A 20,096-nucleotide genomic window follows, 5' to 3' on the forward strand; every position below is an offset into this window, starting at 1 on the left:
CTGCCCTGCCCTGCCTCCTCCTGCCCTTTCCATCTCCCCCTCCTTTCCCCCCCCAAATCTCTCCTCCTCTAATCTCTCCTCCCCCGCCCCCCCCGTTTCTCTTTCTCAAATGGGTCACTCATGCTGATATGACACCCCCACTCCTCCAGGTGGAACCTTCCTTGGAGCGCATCAGACCATAGAGGAGAAGGGCAAGACCAAGTGCAGTAATAGGAGGAGTCCAGGAAGGGGAAAGCATTTCCTAAAATAATCAGGTATCAGAATATTTTACAACCGTTCCTAATCACCGTAAAATATCTTTAAAATATCGCGTCAATTGAAAACATTTGATTGACCTCCTGGAAATCTTGTTCAGTTTAATCCAATGGTGTGTCCCCCCCCAGCCCTCATATGGCTCGTTCCACCTTGTTTACTCTCTTTGCGGTGTCTGTTTGGGTGGGGTCCTTGTACTGCCCTAGGAGCGCACGCAAGTTGCGTAGCAAGCTTGACAGGCGCGGCGAGAGAACCAATCAGCTGCCGGAGGGCCGAGGGGGTGAGCCAATTGGGCAGCGGACCGGCGGCCGAGGAGGCGGGGCGAGCTTCAGTCAGGGCGGGGAGGGAGGAGTTGTGGAATGGTGGACCGTAGGGGCCGCTCGCCCCGCTGGTAGTGAGCGGAGAAAGTCGGAGAGGAAGGCGGAGGCCGCCTAGGCGGGTGAGTGAGGGGAGCGGGCGCGCAGGGAGCGACGCCCATCTCCCCGGCTGGCCCTTGACCTGGGGGCGGCTGCCAGGCTCCTGCCAAATAGGGAGCTGTGCGGGTGGGGCGGGCCCTGCTTCCTGCCACATAGTGAGCCAGGGTCCCGCTGCCTAGCCGGGCCCCCCGCCCTCCCCCAGGGCTCTTCCCCGCCTGGCCTGGGGGGGCCCGGCCTGCCCGCTCCGCGGGGTGCGCCTGTGTGGAGGAAGGGAGCCGGGCTGGCTGTTTCCTCCCCCCACACCCCGCCTTGGGGCGTCTTAACTTGGGGTGACGCTTCCACAGAGTCTCTAATTGTGGCTGCCAAATTAATGGGCCCTGGGCGGGGGGAAGGGGCACCCCCTGGGCTGGGGCTGGAAGGGCTGGGGCCGGAGGGGCGGGGGCACCCCCTGGGCGGGGGCTGGAAGGGCGTGGGCACCCCCTGGGCGGGGGCTGTCTCTGGGGCTGGAAAGGAGGGGATACCCAGCTGCCAAGCTTGTAAAGGGCTTTGCTATCTTTCCCCTATAACCAGAGCAGGGCAAAGCGTGGCAGAGCCTATGCTGAAGTCCATTAGGGGCCCTGCTGTGTAGATATCTAAGTGCCTCCCATGCAAATCATAATAGGGCGATGGGTTTTGTGTAGCACCTTGAAGTAGGTAGATGGCCTGTGAGCTTTTTATTTATTTATTTATTTATTTACTGGGCTCTGGTGGAAGATTTTCCTTTGCAGGCTTGTGATATGCTTGGCTGCTGGGTTTTCAAAGAATCCCCTTAAAGGTGCCTGCAGACCTTCTCAACATGCACGCTTGCTCATGTGAAAAGTTTGCCTGTTTGTGCAGCTGGCTGCTTTTGTTGGTGCAAGTTTTTGTGAGTGGAGTTGTGGAGCAGTTATGAAACTGTTGTTTGCCTGATTGCTTCCTTCTCACCCCAGAGGTGGCTGCATTTTGGTGGTGGAAGAATTGATTCTTCTCTCCGTGTGTCTTATATTTTGATATATGAGAATATGTACGTGTAGACTCCCAATTAGTGGAGTACTGTGTGCATATACCTATAGTGTTTGACACAGATTGAACTGTGATCCTGTAGTTGCTGCAATACATGTTGGAAAATATCTTTCCCAATACTGATTCCTCAGGGTCTCTATGAGAGGAGGCTTAGGAGGATGTAGCAGGACATGGTGGGGTAGTTAGATCAGTTGACCAAACTGTGACTTCCACACAGTTTAGTTCTCCTCTGAAGAGGAATAGTGTGTTTGGGGATATTCTTCAAGTTGCTGTGAACTAGCATGTAGGCCTGCATTAAAGCTGCTTCTTCAGGAACAGTATTATACCTTTTGGAGCAGGGTAGTTACAACAATGCCCCTGTACTAGTCACAATTTGATCTAAAGATACTCTCTACAATAGGGAAATTTCCTAAAAGTTTTCATGGGTGCCAACACTGATTTAGTTACCTCAATGTTGCTAACACTGAGAGTCCTAGTGCTGATGGGGCCATCGGCATTCTTAACATCATGTTATATAACTCTGCAAAGAGCAGATCTGATCAATGTGATGTTAAAAATGTTGGTAGTCTGTCTATTTTAAGGCATCCAACATTGCAAAGATGAGTGGAGCAGAACTGATACTATCAGTGGTGGGGAACTCTTAGAAAATGTTCCTGGTTTAGACAGGGCTGTAGTTTTATAAAGCCCTCTGTGGTCCTTTCATTGATAAGGCACCCAGAAGAGTGGGCAGTCCTATGAGAAGGAAAAGTTGAAAGTGAAAAATGTGGAAGAGCAGCTGAGAATGAGGGTGGTACCTTGCAGTAGAAATGAGACAAGCTGTTTTGCCCTATAGTGCACTCATACACACACTGATTGCCAAATGAGGAAGGAAAATCGCCATGAATTTCTTGCCCCAGTTTTAAATGTCTACAGAGCTGATGTTAAAAGCTATTAAAATCCATTGGAATGAAAATGTCTGTTATGACTTACAAAATTTCTACTGAACAGTATCAATTTATTTTATTTTGACTTTTGTATGGGGTTTTTGTCTTAAGTTTCTGTTAAACTTTATACTGGGCCTCTTGTAAAAACATATTGCTAAAATCTTTTACAGACTTATATAATATTTACAAATTGGAAAGATAGATATTAATAGCATGACTTTGAAAATCCATTCACTGACTCATGCCTAAGTTCGAAGCTGTATCTGGCTAATTAAGGTAGGCTGACACGTTTGCAGAATTTGTTTTTATCTTTTTATCTTTTTTAATAAAAAAATGTAAAACCCTGATTTGGGGAAGCTCGTCCAAAGCTTCACAACAAAGTCCACCCAAATCCTCATGCAAACCACCACCTGTAATACCGCTCCCCTGGAAGTGTTGTCAACAGCAGTGATTGACCTCTGGATCTTAAAACATGATCTTCTACTACTTGAGCTTAAAGATCCTCTTGGTCAAAGCTGTAGCAGGATCATCAACCTCAATACGTAGGCCAGCCAACACTAGATGGGGACGGAGTGCCACACTAAATGGATGTGGGTTACAAGAAGATAACCTTCTAAGCGTGAACTGATTGTCAACCTTTTTGTTGACCTCTTCCTGAGTTTGCGCACCAACAGATGGTTCTAGTACTTTTGCCAGACTCTTTCCAAGCACCTGCATGGTAAAATTAACAAGACCTTGGTTGGTTTCACTATTTTTCTTTAGAACCTTGTGAACAGCAGTGAAACTAACAACTCAGCCATTGTTTGGGAAAGCTAAGTTGTCCATTTGCCACACTGGTGGACCTCCACCAACCTTGCATTTTTGGTTTTGACTGTTAGGTTTCTGGTGAACTTTTCAAGCCCTGACTTACAGAAGTGTGTATGATACAACCCATAATAGTGGAAAGAAGTGAGAGAATAAGGGTTGAAGAGAGCTGGAATAAGGCAGGCAGTAGAACTGATACAAAATGTACTACTTTATCTGAAATGCTTCATTTTAAAAATAAAACAAACTAGTGACTTAGTAAGGAAGGAGCCTTGGAACTGTTGAGAGATGCAGAGCTGTCATTATTGGAGACTTTAGGAGTGAGTAACTAATAATGTTCTGTTAAGCAGAATTTTATACCAACTTCACTAAGAACTGTATAGCATACCAAATAGACAAAGTGTATTTTTAAGTTTATAGTTCAGAGCACTTCTTGTGATCAATGACTCATTGGTTGACAGATATCATTAAAAAAAAAAAAATCTGACGTATAAATACCAAACCAATTTTCTGGCATATTTTAAATGTGACTGATTCTTCAGAGCTTGGTTTAGGAGGAATTGATTCATTCATAACAAAGCTTAGGTAAATGTGTGGTATGCATGGACAGATTGTCTTCTGAAGTTTGCCCTGTTTAAATCCAGTTATGGTGATGAGTCCAGCTCTACTGATCCCTCATCCAAATCCCTGGGGAAATTCATTGGGGTTAGTCTTGCCACAAAAATTAGGTTTCGATTGACAGCTTGTTGTACAGTAGATCGAGTTACACATAAAAGTCTGGGTTTTAATCATTCTAGTACCCTTTTCACATAGGCCTTTTGGACTCAGGTTTGTATCTTACTCTTTCAAATTAAGGTTTCCATTGTGTTTTAATTAGACATAATACAGGCACCGAGGACTGGGCAAAACACAGTGGAACACTCAGTAAGGAACAATTCTGTGCAGACCAGAAAGTGAATAGACAAGTAGGATCTTATAGGTGTTTTCCTGTCTCTTGTTTGCATGGTTCAGGGAAAAGTTTTTACGCTTTCTTGTGTCTCTGTACATAAGACACTAGAATTCTGAAAGCCTATTTTGCTAAAAGTGAAAGTATTTTCTTCAGGAATAAAACTGGCCAAAAATAAGCTCTGGCCAAAGGCTCGGCGTTTATTTTTTGTCTTACAGCGTTCTTACAGGCATCATATAAGTGTGCAAAACACTAGAACAACTAGAAGTAAAATCTGTAGCATGTCCCTCAGGTAGCAAGTCTGAGAACTACAGCTGACTTGAGGGGATGGGGTGGCAGATGATGCACCAAAGGCCCAATATTGTGGTCCTTTGCACATAACAGCTATGAAAGTCAGTCTTTGGCCCCTTCATTGTCTCAACTCTTTAGTTATGTGGACCAAATGCAACTGTTCTCCAGCGGAGAGGCACTTAAGGCACTCTGCTTACTACTTTGAATGGTCCCCTTGTTTTTAATTCACTATGCCCAATAATAAATATTGCAGGATCAGGCCCTTGCACTCACATTGCAAGTGCCTCGTTAGCTATTTAGGTGAAAAAGTTCTGTGTAGGAACTGTTGATGGCTCATAAGCAAATGACTGCTGAGAACAGAACTACCCTGTTGAAGTTTACTTCCTCTCAGAGTTTCTGCAACTCTGCTTGATAAAGAAAAATGCATGGTGTATTTTCTTTTCTTGGGAGTGGCTATTTCCCTCCGATGCTGCTGATCCGGTGTGCTACAAATGACGGCATATAGGGGAGGCTCATAAGGGCTTTGTCTAGATATTTACAGGATGATGGCCTCACCAATATTTATACAAGATTCTTATTTCTTTGGGAGCTTTTTAGTTTTTTTCACTTGTGGGTGGAGGGTGAAAGAGTACTCTCTTCCCTTTTTCCTCCTCCCAAAAGAGCTGAAACATGAAGTTGGGTTGTGTTTTGTTCATAGATGCGGTCTGTAGGCTGCACATAGTTAATCACACTCAAATGCAAAATTCACATTTGTAGTAATAAAGCTAAAAAATAGTTCCAAGTTCCTACCTCTGATTCTTGAAATTGTAGTAAAGCTTTCTGGTATACTATTGCCATTGATTGAGTCATGGGAGCACGGACTTTCCCAATGCATGTCCTACATAAGGAGTTTGCTGATGGACTTCTCTGTAAGGGACCTTGTAGTCTTTGCTGTTGTTAGAGCTGGCAACAGAAACTGGTGTTTGCAGATGTGTAAGATGAACCTAATAATAATACCCAGTTCTTTGTACATAGTGCTTTTCATCAGTAGATCTCAGAGTGCTTTACAAAGGAAGTCAGTATCCAGGATCATTATTGTCATTTTACAAATGGGGAAACTGAGGCATGGGGCAGTGAAGTGACTTTCCCAGATGGCATGGCGCTGCTTGGGGCTGGGAGCAGCTCTAGTCAGGGTGCCACTGGGCCCATGTGGTAGGAGAAGGGTACAGGGGAGGGGGGGTCGTCGAGGCTGGGAGTGGGGAGCAGCCGCCGCACTCCAGCCAGGGCGCTGCTGGGCCCACATGGTGGGAGCGGGGCAGGGGGGAAGATAAGATACGGGGCTGGGCTGGGGAGCGGCTGCTGTCGCTCCGCACAGCTTGTTCTGCAACCTTTCTGTGGACTACTGGTTGAGCTGGAGGGCCTGATGAAAAGTTCAGATGAGCCGTATGCAGCCCATGGCCAGTAGTTTGCCCACTCCTCTACTAGACTGTTGTTCTGAGATCATGTGTGACTTGTTATTTTGAAGGTTATCCACTGTCACGCTTGGAGATAGCACACAATAGAGAATGGAGTGGAACATGTATAAAGGAGTTTCTTGCTAAAATGAATCCATTTTTATGTTGCTGTAAGAATATAAATGAATTCTGGTTTATTTCTTTTTATTGGAAAACATTTAGCGATAGTTGCTCTTTTCCTTGTATTTTATGCTGTTTCATATAGACAGATACTTTTTTCTTGGAAAGTGCTGATTTAATGTGGGAAAACGTTACACTGCAATCCAGACAAGGAAATACTGTATCTGTTTGAACACTTGCTCCATGAAATGAAGACCTTCCTTTTCTCAGTACAAATTGACTTGTGATGGAAATGTCCTTATTTCAGGACAGATGGTTAGGGAACAGGCCTGGAACCAAGGTTCTGTGTGCAGCTCAGCCACTAACACTTGCTATGATTTAGACAAGAAACTTAACTGCCCTGTGCCTCAGTTTACGCTTCTGTAGAACTGGATTAATGGTTCTTACCTTCCTTTTGTAAAGCAAGATGAGAAAGATGGATGAAATGCAGCATGTAAGATTGTTATGGGAACCATGAGCTGTGCCTCTTTGTGATGCCTAGAAAAGGCTTCATTGCTGAAGGTAAAGATGAGTATGCTCTGAGTACCTAGATAGAAGAGACGTGCTGAAGGGAGAAGAATATTCCCTGCCCCCTTCCTATCCTACTAAGATACTCTGTAGTGGAAAAACACGGCGGTATTTTTGGTTCTGACTCCTCCATGACTGGACTGTTTAGAATTTCTAATAGGAATCTTGATTCTGTTTTGTGACTGCCAGTGGGTTTGATGTCACTCTTTTCATAGCAGTTCTGCATTAATTGTTCACATACTGTATAGCTTTGCTAAGCATTTTGTTTGCCTATACCAGAACAGGACTGAGTGTGTTTCATTTCTCATGTTTCCTCTTTCACTGCCTTCCTTTTTCTACTTTTTAAGAGTCTTGCTTCAAGTCTCTGTGTAGCTAAGTTCTTTTCTTTTGCTTGGAGAATGAGTGAGGCTTTGCTTTCAAGCAGCTCTTCACTGGGAGGCTTTAAGTGGCATTCAGAAGAAGCTATCAGCCGCAATGTCTGATGTATTAGTGTAGCTGCAATTCATGCATGGAGTGCAAAAAATAGGACTTAATTGTTAGGGAGGGGAAATGGCAATGCAGGTGAATGAATGGGTGAAAGTTCCATGGCTACCCCTTAGCCTAGCAAAAAGTGTCTGGAGTTGCTGGTGCTGCCAGAGCGGAAGTGAAAGTCCGCTTTGCATACACTCTGCTTTTGTGCATAGTAAGGGAAAAACCCACACACTCTTGCCTTTGGTCTTATAGCTGCAAATAGAAGGGAGAACTACACTCCCATCCCCCTCCCCAAATCCTGTCCTTTCAATACCAACAGCTGCTGGTCTGAGCCTCTGCTGCAGGAAGACACTAACTATAAATACGGCTTGTGTAAAACCTTTATCTTCTGTCCAGAACATCATAAACTAACTGGCCACTTCCTCTTTGGAGGCTAAATTAAAAACCATGTAATCAACCGATTTGTACAAAATAGCATTTTGGTCTCTATTAATAATTCAGTCTTGCGTCAAGGACGTTGCTTCTAGGGTCTGGCTTTACATGAGAGGTTTTCATAAATCAGCTTTATAGGATGGAATATGTGGTGAGCCGTGATCATCTTGTATCTAAAGATTCGGATCAGTAACAACCCTAATACAATGTATTATTCTCTCTTCCTTGTGAAAATATCAGTTCTATGAAATCATTGTTTCAACCACTTTTAGAAAATAGTTCTGACTCTCAAGGATTAATGGTGCAGAACTCCGAAAGGGCTGCGCTTTATTTAAGTGTCTTAAGTGTCCTAACTGATAGTCTCAGCGCATACAAAAATTAAACTATAGTTAAAACAAAAAAAAATTGCCCCATTGTCTGCAGCAGATTCCACCATCATCTACCGCTGAATCCTAATCAACACTTGCCTATCTTCCCAAACCAAGAAAGCCTGATTAAAACAATTGGGTCTTGCTAGCATCTCTAAAGTCCATTAAATCTGGTCTCTTGTAGACCAAGGGAGAAAGTAAATTCCAGAATCAAGGTCTCTTCATTGAGAATACCTGCCAACAGTTAAACCGGGGGGCTGCTCGCTCATACCTCAGGCCTTGTCTTCACTACAGAAAAAAATACGTTCTGAACTCAAGAGAAGACACAGAGAAGAAAAGACAATTTGTAGTTAGTGAGGTTGAGTTAGAGACTACTCTGCTCGACTTGCAAAATCTTGTGAAAACTACAAACTGCTTTGTCTTGGATTTTGACTTGAGTGAACTATTTTATGTAGTGAGGACCAGGCCTGAGTAGACTGGCTGCTGCTCAGTTGTACAAGGAGAGAGGCAAGGGCTGAACGCACTGTTGTTGTCCCGTGGAGGAGGGGTTACATTTTGGTTCCTTCTAGCATTATCTTGTGGCTGCTAAATATATTAGACTCTTTACAAAAAGACTAATGGAGCCCTTACCCTGGTAGCCCCCACCCTGAAGATACTGTTCTAGTATATAAATCTGGGGGGTGAATAATAACTATAGATGAGGAAAGAACAAAATAAATCTTGGCCAGATATTAAGGGGACTTAGATTGAGGATCTGAAAAGCGTGAACACCAAGGAGAGCGAAGAATGGTCTGGCACGGTGCAATGGGTAGGGGTAGGAATGAGAACAAACAAAGGACAGTTTGGGCTGGGTGCTTGTACAAAACCTATGCTAGAACTCCATACTGGGGGGAGATTTTCACTTAGATGATAGACTCCCCAGGGCAGTAATGGAAGCTCTGTTGTTTACTGGTCTGGTTCAAGTTGTAAACTCACCCAATTGGAACTCCCCATCCCGTATGTACTGTTAGCTTGGAGGAAGATTCGGTGGGATTATGTGCAGTAGTAAAGGTAAGCACGTGCACATTTATAGACTCTAACACCATATCCTGTAACTTTTGTAATAGCAAGGAATCTACGTTTTATTTTGATTCTATGTAGAAATCATTACTGTTTCCTCTAAAGTTTCTTATGAGTGAAATCCCCATAGATAATCATAAAATAACATTTAGGACATCAACTCCTTCAAATTTTTTAGTGTCAAAGGTTAACTTAAAATATTAATGCTGCAAAGATTAATTTAAGATATTAAATCTGTTCAGGCAAGAATACATGTACATATTGTAATTACTTCCTTTTCTTACAATTAAAGTAATTGGATTATATTTAATGAGCTATTTACATTTAATAATTAAGAAAAGACTTATCTTTCCAGTATTCCCCGAGTGTGGCAGAAGAGCGGGGGCACTCATCACTGTGATATATTTATCTAGGCATGAGTTGAAACTGAAAGAGGAGCTGAGCTATTCAGAAAAGGGTTAGAGCTGCTTCTTTGTTTCACTAATAAAATATAGTTTAGCAATACTGCTAAAAAAGAGTAATGTATATTAAGGGATGGGTGGGAAGGTTTGTTGGTCTCAGCTGCAAATGAGATATAAGTTTGTAGAAAAAGAGGCTTAAAACGTGCTCAGATTTCATGAATAAGTCATTTTAAAAACTACTTACACCAGTTACAATGTTCTGCTATATGACGAAAATATATTAATGTGGTATTTGAGGGTGGTGCCTCATAAGAGCCCGGTGACTGTTTCGTTAAGGTAATGAACACATGCCCCCTCTTGTGGCTAGAGGAGGGTGGCAGGGGGGAGGGGAAGAAAACATGCTATTCCCATTAGCACTGACTCAACTTTGCAATGATGTAGTGAGTGGCACTTCTCTTAGCAGACAGACACCATTTGCAGAAGTTGGCTTGTAGTTTTGGGGAGGTATTCGTGTAGCAATACCATGAGACTTGAATGTAATTTTTTTTGTTAAATATGACACTGTTAGGAATGCAGCAGTTATTCAGAAAGCCAACTGAAGATGTGTTGACTAGAAAACATGTATTTTAAGTAAATTTAGTGCTGTTAGAAAGTGCCAGATTAAAAGCCCTGGAGATGTCTTACATTTTATCCTCAATTTTGGTTCTTCATAGAAAGTTCTTCAAGCTTCCTCCACGCTGACCTCATCCCCAGTTTAATGTATCTCAACCCCGATCTGGAGAGATCTGCTCTTGGGCTCAGAGTAATTGTCCCCCTGGCCCATTCAGTCATTAGTCTGTCTCCTGAGATTGCCACAGATGCTGAATGAGGTGGTCATTGTGCTGTGGACTGTCATCTACTGGGAAAGGATTGAAACCAACTCATTTAATAGCCTTCAGGTGCTAGTGATATAAGATCTGGATGTTGGCCAAATGTGAATCTAAGATCTAGAGATGAAAGATTTATCCTGTTATCAGTCCCCTGATCCATTCTTTCCACACATGTAATTGTAATATCTGCAAATCCAAGATGATACTTCTGGATTATCCAAATAATCTAAACTTTACTTGCATGTTTGAAGCTAGCAGCTGGCCAAAATTAGTCAACCTTAAAAGAGAAAGTCAAGAGCTCAAATGAATAAGTTTCACTGCTTCTACTCCACCTATCCCCCCTGCAAGCTACAACAGCAAAGAGCTTGCAGTACTGAAGCAGCTGATCTTTTTGGTGTACCTCTATATGCCAAGGACTTGAAACCTTCTGCTGTTGAGCTTTGATTTCTGCAGATAATCCGTGTCAGTAGTTCTGTATTCTGAGACTCAAACATCTGTGATGATTGTTTTAATTGTGCTAAACTGGCTTTCTTTTGTCATTACTAGTCTAGAATTTTATTTAAATGTATGAGTTCTGTGTATTTGCTTAATCAAGGACCAAATAGTCTCATACAGGTGACCAGTTTTGTTTTTCAGTTAAATGTATGAAAACATTGTTCTGCTCTAAAAAGAACTAAGTGTAGAAGTGTAGAACTAAGTGTAGAAGGGCCAGCTTTTCACTCAACAGATTTTCCTGTTTGTATTGGGTCATATCTGCTTGCTTTAGTGACACACAGTTTGATTCCTATTAACTATGTAGTGCCAACTCAGCTATGGGAGAGTGAGCTGGATTCTTTTCTGGTTTGCTCATCATCATAAGAATTGATCATTAAGTCCCAGATGAAGACCCAGATTCTCACTCAACTGTGCAATCCCCTGGAAAACAATGAGTGGTGGTGTGATGAGGCACGAGTCATTAAAAAGAACAGCTTGGCTTTCAGATTCCATGGTGGGTTTACAAGGGCTGGCGGCTTTAAAATAAGAAAATCTCGCTTGTAAACTGAGCAAACTAGATAGGGAGTTCTTGAGGCAATAAGTACAATGCTACTTCTGGAGTCACTTTTTTCTGTTACAATTTCAATTAAGTTTTTAGGAGCAGATCAAAATCTTTAGGGTCTCCAAAGCTATTCTTATCCCCATGTTTTCCTAGACCACCTTCTTCAGTTCTGCCTCTTTCATAATGCTATAGGGATCTTCCCTCTTATCAACTTCCTGATGTGGTAGTTGAGATGGGACCCCTGTGTTTATTGATGTTCATACATCTTCAGGGCAGTTATCTGATTGGCCAAACCTTCAAATGAGTGTGGATCCAGCTTCAGGGAAGTTTTTGTGTGATGGCAGGTAAGGGGGAGGACAGGACCTTTCAGTATCCGATGAGATGTTGGGGAATGTTTTCTCCTATGCATGAGGGTTTTACCCACACATATCCTCTGACTTGTGGGGAGAATAGACCTCTGTGAAAGAAAGTAGTCCTGAGCTGCTGTCTACTGCTGACTTGTATAGCTGCTGGCAGACTTGGATGCTAATGACAGACAAGCCTCTGACATGTTTTTGGGACTGAATACTTGTTACAGCTGGCAGAATGGAATAGTTTGTGGCAGTTTCCTCTATAATTTCACTCCCCGTTGCTCAGATGCAGTACTGATTGCTAGGTAGGCCTTTGCTCTTAGGGTAGCATGTAACAGCAGCATCTCTGATTACTGCATCCCACTTCTCTGTGGCCACATTGTGCACTTAGATATTGCCATGAGTTCTCAGCACAATCTTCTGCTGACTTCTCTGTCTCCTTCCCCCCCTTCTCTGTGTGTCTGGCTGCTTTGTCCTCCCCCATCCCCCTTTTGAGATTATGCAAAAGCCAGTCTCTCTGGCCATTAGAGCTTGATGGGGGAGCAGTTACTGCTGAGAGAAGCTTGAAATTTAAAGAAGAGTTGTCAGAGACACTAGAATAAATGGTCAGTCTGTGTTGGCAGGCCATTGGGTAAGTCTCATTTCATACTGATGGGAATTTCATATCTGATTATCTCTTTCCTCCCTCATTCGCAAACCTGTTGGTGTGTCTAATACTCTCAAAGGCTGCTCTCTGAGGAGTTTAGCTGGAGACCAGTTCCTCTTTGCTATGCTCTTTGTGTTTGGGAGGATTATTCGTAGCTATCAATGCTGCAGAAACTTTAATTTGATTGCTGGGGAAGGGTTATCAGTGACCCAGACATACTTGAAAATGCAGATACCAAAAAATGTGTTATGTCCCCCTCAGGTGCTGTGTTACACCAGACATTGTGGCAGATATTACTGCTGGTGCTAAAATTTGCTCTCAGATGGTTTCTAATCCAAAAGGTCACTTCTTGTACTGACTGTGGGGAATTACATTGGTAATTCCCATTAATGCAATGCTAGTCATTCAAATATCAATGAGAAAATAGCTCCCAAAATCTTATAAACAAACTTGGTGAAGTACTTTTTTGGAAACATCTTGTGTCTCTGTTGTGTGAGACCTTTGTTTTTAGACTCCTTTCTTCCTCCACACCATCATGATGGCCATGGTATCTCAGCACTTTACAGGAAAAGAAAATAAGTAATTTGTTGCCAGCTGGTGGTGGTTTTTCTTTCCCACCTCAACTTCATGGTAGGGAGGCTTTTGTTCTTGATTTCAGTGACTTCTTTTCATTGACAGAATTCATGTAGTTATTGCAACAATAAAACTGCAAATGTAGAAATTTACCTTTTAGCCACACTGTGGGATCAACTCCTATCCTGAAACAAACCAGAGTAATAGGCACATTTAACCATGTGATCCCGTAGCTTGTATTCAGCACCAATGAGCACTTCACCTAGAGAAGCACAGATTGTGGCATACTTGCAACATTTTCCCTTCATGAGCACTAAGGAATGTATTGTGCCAACCCAGTCTGGCTGGAGTGCTGAGCACGCATACCAGTACTGATGTCAGTGGCTGTATCTGTAACAGGTCTATCACACTCATTTTCAGAGTAGTTAGGACAAAATATAAAAGCCAGTCCAAAAAAGGTTTCATACAACATATAGTATCAAAACGTAACAGCAACACACAAAATCTGATCTCTTGGTAAAACAGGGCTGCTCCGGTTCCTGCAGGTCCTTTCAGCATGAATCAGGTTTTTCCATTTTTAGCTTATGGGCATTGACATGCACATAACTTCAATGCGAGTCCATCAGAAGGACCTTCAGTCGTTAGTTTCTGGATCTGTCTGAGCCATGTAAGCATCCAGCTCGGCATTGAGGTGTCCTTTTGTTTTAGACATGTAAGCATCTAATTGGTTGTCCAGTTGTTCCTTGGTCAACGCAGGACGTGCAGACCCTCTTCCTCATCCTCTGCCATGACCACCGAAGCCCCCTCTTTCCCGACCTGCCATGCCACGAGCTCTGCCACCAATTCCTCCACGACCCATGGCTCCTCTGCCTCGACCACCTCTCCCAGGTCCACCACGACCTCTAATGCCACCTCTTCTCAGGCCCATCCTAGGGGATACACCACGTCCTCTCCAAAGTAAACACTGACCTCTGAGGGGAATGCCTCCTCAGCAACGCCCTTGCTCCACATCCACCATGCATTAATCCTGGAATGTCACTGTGTTGCTTTTTAATACTTGTCAAAGACTGTTTCCCTTAGTGTTCATAGCAATAGTTCCATCTCATGGGTTTTGCCGTCCCAGCCTTGTTTTTGAATGGTAAATATGGGTGCAGCTCTGTCCAAATGACTTGCAACATCTGTTTGAAATAAATGAATTCTACTTGAATTCAATCCAGAACTCTGTGATTCCCATAAGATCTACAGTAGCAGAGCCCAATTTGCAGGATTTGAGTACCCATAGTCAACTAATTCAATATACTTATAATATCCAACTGACCAGAAGTCTTAGTAGTAGGATGTTCACCATAAGTTAAGCTTGCTTTCTGTTCCATGTGGTGGATAAGCAGAGGCCAGCATAAGGAGTTGCATTTCTCCATTACGGTCTTTTGTCATATTAAATAGATAATTTACCTTATCTTTTTGTAATATCCTTGATGCAAGTTTTGGGTTGAAGAATTTTGTGCTAAAGAGAGAAGCTGATTCAAGGAGAAGTCCTGCTTGCTTAGAGTTTAGAGTTCTAGATAGGCCAGTCTCTGTGAGCAAAAGGGAGGCACTCCAGCTGTGGAGAAACATGAGGAGGTTAAGACCAGAGGATGTGGAGTGAGAAAACTGGGGGAGGTACCATGAGGGATGGTATGGAGCAAATATTTAGTGAGTTTTGAAAATGGGAGGTCACTGCTGGATAGAAGACTGGTAGGAATCCAGGAGTGGTGGTGTGAGCTTCCTAGAATGAAAACAGTCTGTTGCAGCATTCAGCAGATTTTTAGGAAGAACCTGTGTGATGGAATTGTAGAAGCAGATATGAGCCCTCAGAAAAGCATAAACCGAGATTTCAGCAAGGAGTAAGAAAATGACAAATTCTGGCGATATGGCTGGAGGTGATAGAGCTTACAGCTATGGGAGAGGCAGGAGGGAAGAAGCTAAGGGTTGAGGGTCGCCATTGGACAGTTCAGCCTGTAGTTTCACCGGATTTTGCGGTGAAGAAGAAACTTCTGTTGTTAGTTCTGAAATCATGTTGCCAGATGATCCCAATCACGTGTCCTCTTCCAGGGCTTGAAAACATATCAAGTGGGAAGTTCTCATGCAAGTGAAAGGGCCTAAGTCAGTGGTTCCCAACCTATGGCCCGCAAAGGCCAGAAGTGGCCCAGGGGGTCTTTCAGAGTGGCCCGTGTCTCCCCTCCCCTGGCTGCAGAAGGGAGCTGCTGCCTAAGTACGCAGGCGGAGTGTGTTGCCTGATCAGCGCTCCCCTCCCCTTGGCTGCACTGCATGAGTCCCTAGGTTTTGGGTCCCTGCTGGAGCCAGAGGGAGGGGAGCACTGATCTCCTGTCCCCCCAACTGCAGAAGGGAGCCACTGCCTAGGGACCCAGGTGGGGCTCACAGTTTCCCTGCTGCAGCCAGGGGGACAGGAGATCCTCCTCGCAGAACTCCTTGCAGGTTGGGAACCCCTGGCCTAAGTCATCGATTTCTAAAGACTCTCACTTTTAATTTGCAAAAGTTGTTGCTTATGGTTGTGAAGATAATTTTTTGAATGTAAACTGCTAGTGTTATCTGCCTGAGTCTGCAGACAAATAGCTCCAGTGTCCCTGTGCTGCTTAAAGCTTTCCCAACCAAGCAGCAATGTAAAACTGCCAAGTCATATTGTTGCATGGAACAGCCATGAGCTGCAGCGGGGGCACTGATCTTTTGTTCCTTGGCCTGGGTGGTGCTGTCCCTCTACGTCAGAGATCCCCAGACTGTAGGGCATGCCTGCCCCCTGAGGGGATGCAAAGGAACGTTGTGGGGCATGGCCAGGGTGGGGCGGGAGTGTCACCTAGCCCTGTTCTGCCCCAAGCTCTGCTCCGGCCCGGCTGCAGCCTTGTTTAGCCACACCCCGTTTCACAACAGGAAGTGGGTGGGTGCTTTAGAGCCATGAAACATTCTTGTGGCTTTGTACAATACTGTAGACCAGTGGTTCCCAAACTTTTTACCCCGTGCCTCCCCTTACTCCTGTCCATGCCCTTCTGCTCCCCACGGCTGAGGCTGGGAGTGGGGCCGGGGACTGCGGCTGGGAACAGGGCTGCAGCAGGGAGCTGAGACCATGACCAGGTGCCAAGGCTGAGCTAGGGGTCGGAGCAGAGCTCCCTCTCCACCCCTCGTGGTGGCTGGCCTGGGCCCTGTCACGCTAACCCTTCTCCCCCGAACATTTCTCTGGGGGCAGTTCGGGGACCTTTGCTGCAGACACTGAAAACTGCAGTATTTAAACATAGCCAAGTCCAAACATTCAATAACAAATCCTGATGACTCTGCTCTCCAAAGATGCTATCACATCTCAACTTCACAACTCATTTCATTTGGTTTGAGTGGAAATATTTAAATCCATATGTCACACAAAGCTTGAAACATTTACCTGACACCTATTAGCCTGGTGACTGGTGGTAATAGCCCAGGTGGAAAATAGTTGTGCTGTCATGTCCCTACAACATAAAAGAATAAAGTAGTTGTGGACTGTCCGTATGTCCTGTATTTATTTGTAGCATATTGTAACTCAACTCTCTAATGAATTTTTAAGAATAAAACTTACTAGCTGGCTTCTACTTTTACTAGACCTTTTCTTTCCTGGCTTCACTCACTGGTTTTCTTTTTTCCCCTAGATCATGGTGCATTTGTCCTTGCATTGTCTAGGTTATGTCTAGGCAGCTCTGCACTTCCCCTGTGTGGAGCTGTGGGGATTTGAAGACGATTACGTTAATGAAAACTAGGAACCTTTTAGTTTGCTCCTGTGGCATCCACACAGGGGTGTTATAAAGCATCACTTTGGTGTGCACTACTCTTTGCACCTGCGTCATCTGAACTGCGGAGCAGTGTAGGCAAGCCCCTAATGTCTACCTTTCTTCCTTTCTCAGCATTTTTCTACTTCCTCCCCCTCATCTTTTCTCTCTCTGCTTACTACTTCCCCCCAAATCTCTTGCTCAAATATACTGTGCTTTGTTTCTTACCAATTGCATGATTCTCTTTTTCCCATCTATTTATACACAGAGCTTGGAAATTTTACAAGGTGTATAACAGGAGGGATAAACCTCCTAACCAAAGACTGATATTAAAGAGGAGGCCCCAATGTCCAAATGCAGTGTCCGTTGAGAGGCTACCGCACTCCAACAGCTACTGGGAAAAGGGAGAGGGTGCAGCCATTACTAGAAGGCTGCTATCATTGGACCCTGCTCAGAGGCCCCAGGTGTCATGTCTGCCTTGTCTGTGGCTGAAGCTCTGAATCCTCTCTCCCCGCTGAAAAGAAGAAGGAGAATTCTTTTTTAACTGTCTCCCTCCCCAGAACCCACTAGCTACTGCACGGGCAGTTGCGTGGCTCTCTGCAACATTCCCTCACCCTGTCTTTGAATGCCTGCCTCTGCTGCTCCTCTGAGTTTTTTTCCAAGCAGCAGCAGGATGAAGTTAATCTCATTCTTGGCAGTTTCACTCCTGCCTACAGGATTCTGAATAGCAAGGATGAAAACTGGCAGGATTGCTGTAGCTTGTGTAAGCTCTGAGCAGTTCAGGGGCACTAGAGTTGCCTGCGGTAGACTCATAAGAGAGCAATACTACTTCAGTTAACACTAGGAAGGCTGTCTTCACAACCATAAGGGCTAAACTATTCATTTTGTAATATCTGGTGGTGGTATGAGCTAGGTTGTAAAGGGAAATTTTTGTCTTAACCTTTATCTACACTGGCTGTCTTGTGTGTGTCTTGCACTCAAAGACAGGGTCAGTGCACAGAGGATGTGGCAGAGAGCCACCCAACTGCCCTTGCAGTAGCTAGTAGGTTCGGGGAGGGAGGCAGTTAGAAAAGAATTCTCCTTCTCCCTTTCAGCAGTGACAGAAGATTCAGGGCTTCAACTTTATCAGACAGTTGCTAGCAGGAGACAAGGCAGACATGACACCTGGGGCCTCTGAGCAGAGTCCAGTGACAGCAGCCTTCTAGTAATGCTGCATCTTCCCCCTTTTCCCAAGCCCCTAACGTAGATATGCTGCACCAGTGTAAAAAGTGATTTTGCCAGTGCTGTTTGCCTTAGGTTCAAACACAGCGGTTTAAACAGCACAGCACAGTTCTAAGCCAGTGGTTCCTGATAGGTCTTTGTTGGAGTGTGCCCCCTCCGCCCCCCGCCCAGGTGGTCCGCATGTCCCTTCTGTGCCATAATCTTGGCACAGTTGCCACAATATTTTTTTGAGGGGCAGGGTCAGTTTTCTTTCTTGTCCTCTTTGATTTTTCTCTGTATCTTTCCTGTGTCTTTAATTTTCTTGTTCTTGCTGTTTCTCCTCCAATGGCTTCCCCACTCACCAGAAGGTTACACCCTGCTCTGAGTGGGTGGGATGCCCACAGATAGCTGGGGCCAACCTAGGTGTGCTCATACGAGTGAGTGCCAGAGAAACAGGAGAAGGCTGAGCAAGTTAGCTACTACCTAGTTAGTACCTTAATTAGCTGGTGTGGCTGTTGTTATGGGGTGCAGCCAGGGGAAGCTGGGAAATGCTGGTTTAGCTAAAACATGAAAACCTAACATGACAAAAGAATTTAGAAGGGTCTGGTTTTAGTCCACAAAATGCAAGGAATTTAGAATTAATGGTGGAAGGTCCTTCCTTCACTCACTTTGTACTTAACTACCTGATGGCCTCTACCATAGCCAGGCTACAGTGAGGTCTGAGAAGGAGGGATTTCAGTCCTGTTCGATTTTCGTGCTCGTCTTGGTTTAGATTCGCATCATCAACATCACTTTAAATTAGGGTTTTGTGGTCTTTTGGAATCTTCTGTTACACAGGGACAAGTAAAGGAGTTTGGTGGAACTGTAAGATAGCATCCTATGGCCTGGCATACGCCACGGTGCTCCAGATCTTGAACTTCTCTGCATGAATGGGTCAAATTTGGAAGTTCAGAATCTGGTTTGTGAGGTAATTAGCGAGATAATACCCACTCCTCCTCCTTAATATCCTGATAGAACAGTATCCAGGAAAGACTCCTGGACCTCAAAGATAAGCTGCCAGCTGCCATAGACTATCAAAGGGTGGCTCAAAGTCAAGAGCAAACAGCTGATTTTTTTTATGGTTCTTGATTTGTTGCTGTTGGTGACAGGAAGCCATGTTCCCCAAGCTGTTAGCTTCCTGTTTTATTTTTACACCCAGCCTGAGCAGATCAGCATGTCCATCACAAAGGAGCAGTCTGCTTCTATAGGATTGTTTCCCATCTGACCTACGAGAGAGATTGTTTTCCTTCTTAAATTAACCAAGAAGTTGGGATATATTTGCTTTCACGTTATACATTTTGGAGATGTATCTAACTACTGGTGCTGTACTCTGTTATTCAGGAATTGAAATTTCATTCTATTTTGCGAGTAGGAGGTATGAGAGAATTAATCTATTGCTTCAATATTTGGGTGTGTTAGTGGAGATTTTGCTGTTATAAAGTACTGGGTGGGCAACAGACACACACACAACTTTCAGAAGCTTTTGTGTTCCGTAAATTTTAGAAGAACGGGAAGTTGGGGTTGGAAGGTGCATCTGGCTGTGTGTAGTAAAATCAATTTTGATTTCTTTTAGAGTTGAGCTCTACCCCCATATCCTTATAAAGCTGCCAGTGTGGTAAACCACTAACTCTGAAACAATAGTTGTGTGTAAATATAGGCCACGAGGGAATTTCCAAGGGAAGAGGGGCACAGCCTGCAGGATAAGAAACAGTCACCTGAAAGTTTCCTGGTCAGCTGCAAGCACTTCCTGTTGTCTCATGTGAGCCGTCTGTCTGTGCTGTTGGTGAAAAGGGGAAAGGAGGAGGGAGGGACTGTACAAATCAGTGTGCCTGGCATAACACAAATGCTTAACTTCTGTTAACCTTGGTTAGAAAATGGACATGTTAAAATGTTCCTAAGGAAAGGTTCAGAGTGGCTGTCGCTAGATGTTCTGCGATATTTGGTGAAGGAATGAGACTGTTCAGTGCAGATGCATCAGGGGAAGGGTGTGGTGCAGCAGCTGCAGTAATGTAAACAGTCCCTTGCTCAGTTAAGATGGGTAGTTTTCCACTGCTGCCTGTACACCTGACCT

At 44.2% G+C, this 20,096-nt stretch overlaps 1 protein-coding gene across 3 annotated transcripts in view; it reads left to right on the forward strand.

Annotated features, from left to right (window-relative positions):
- The first annotated feature begins 235 nt into the window (after nt 1-235).
- The window catches only part of WASF2 (WASP family member 2), a 40,433-nt gene continuing 20,572 nt past the window's right edge, over nt 236-20,096 (forward strand). Inside the window, exon 1 of one of the 3 annotated variants that reach the window (XM_067543286.1) lies at nt 236-254. The gene's annotated coding sequence lies outside the window, so the exon portion shown is untranslated. Of the gene's footprint in view, nt 255-579; nt 692-19,397; nt 19,785-20,096 lie in introns of those variants that run through there. The other 2 variants (XM_067543284.1, XM_067543285.1) reach the window with 2 other exon arrangements.

This window comes from Emydura macquarii, unplaced genomic scaffold, assembly GCF_026122565.2.
Source record: "Emydura macquarii macquarii isolate MOO-44397 ecotype Brisbane River unplaced genomic scaffold, CSIRO-AGI_Emac_v2 contig_820, whole genome shotgun sequence".
Lineage (NCBI taxonomy): Eukaryota > Metazoa > Chordata > Testudines > Chelidae > Emydura > Emydura macquarii.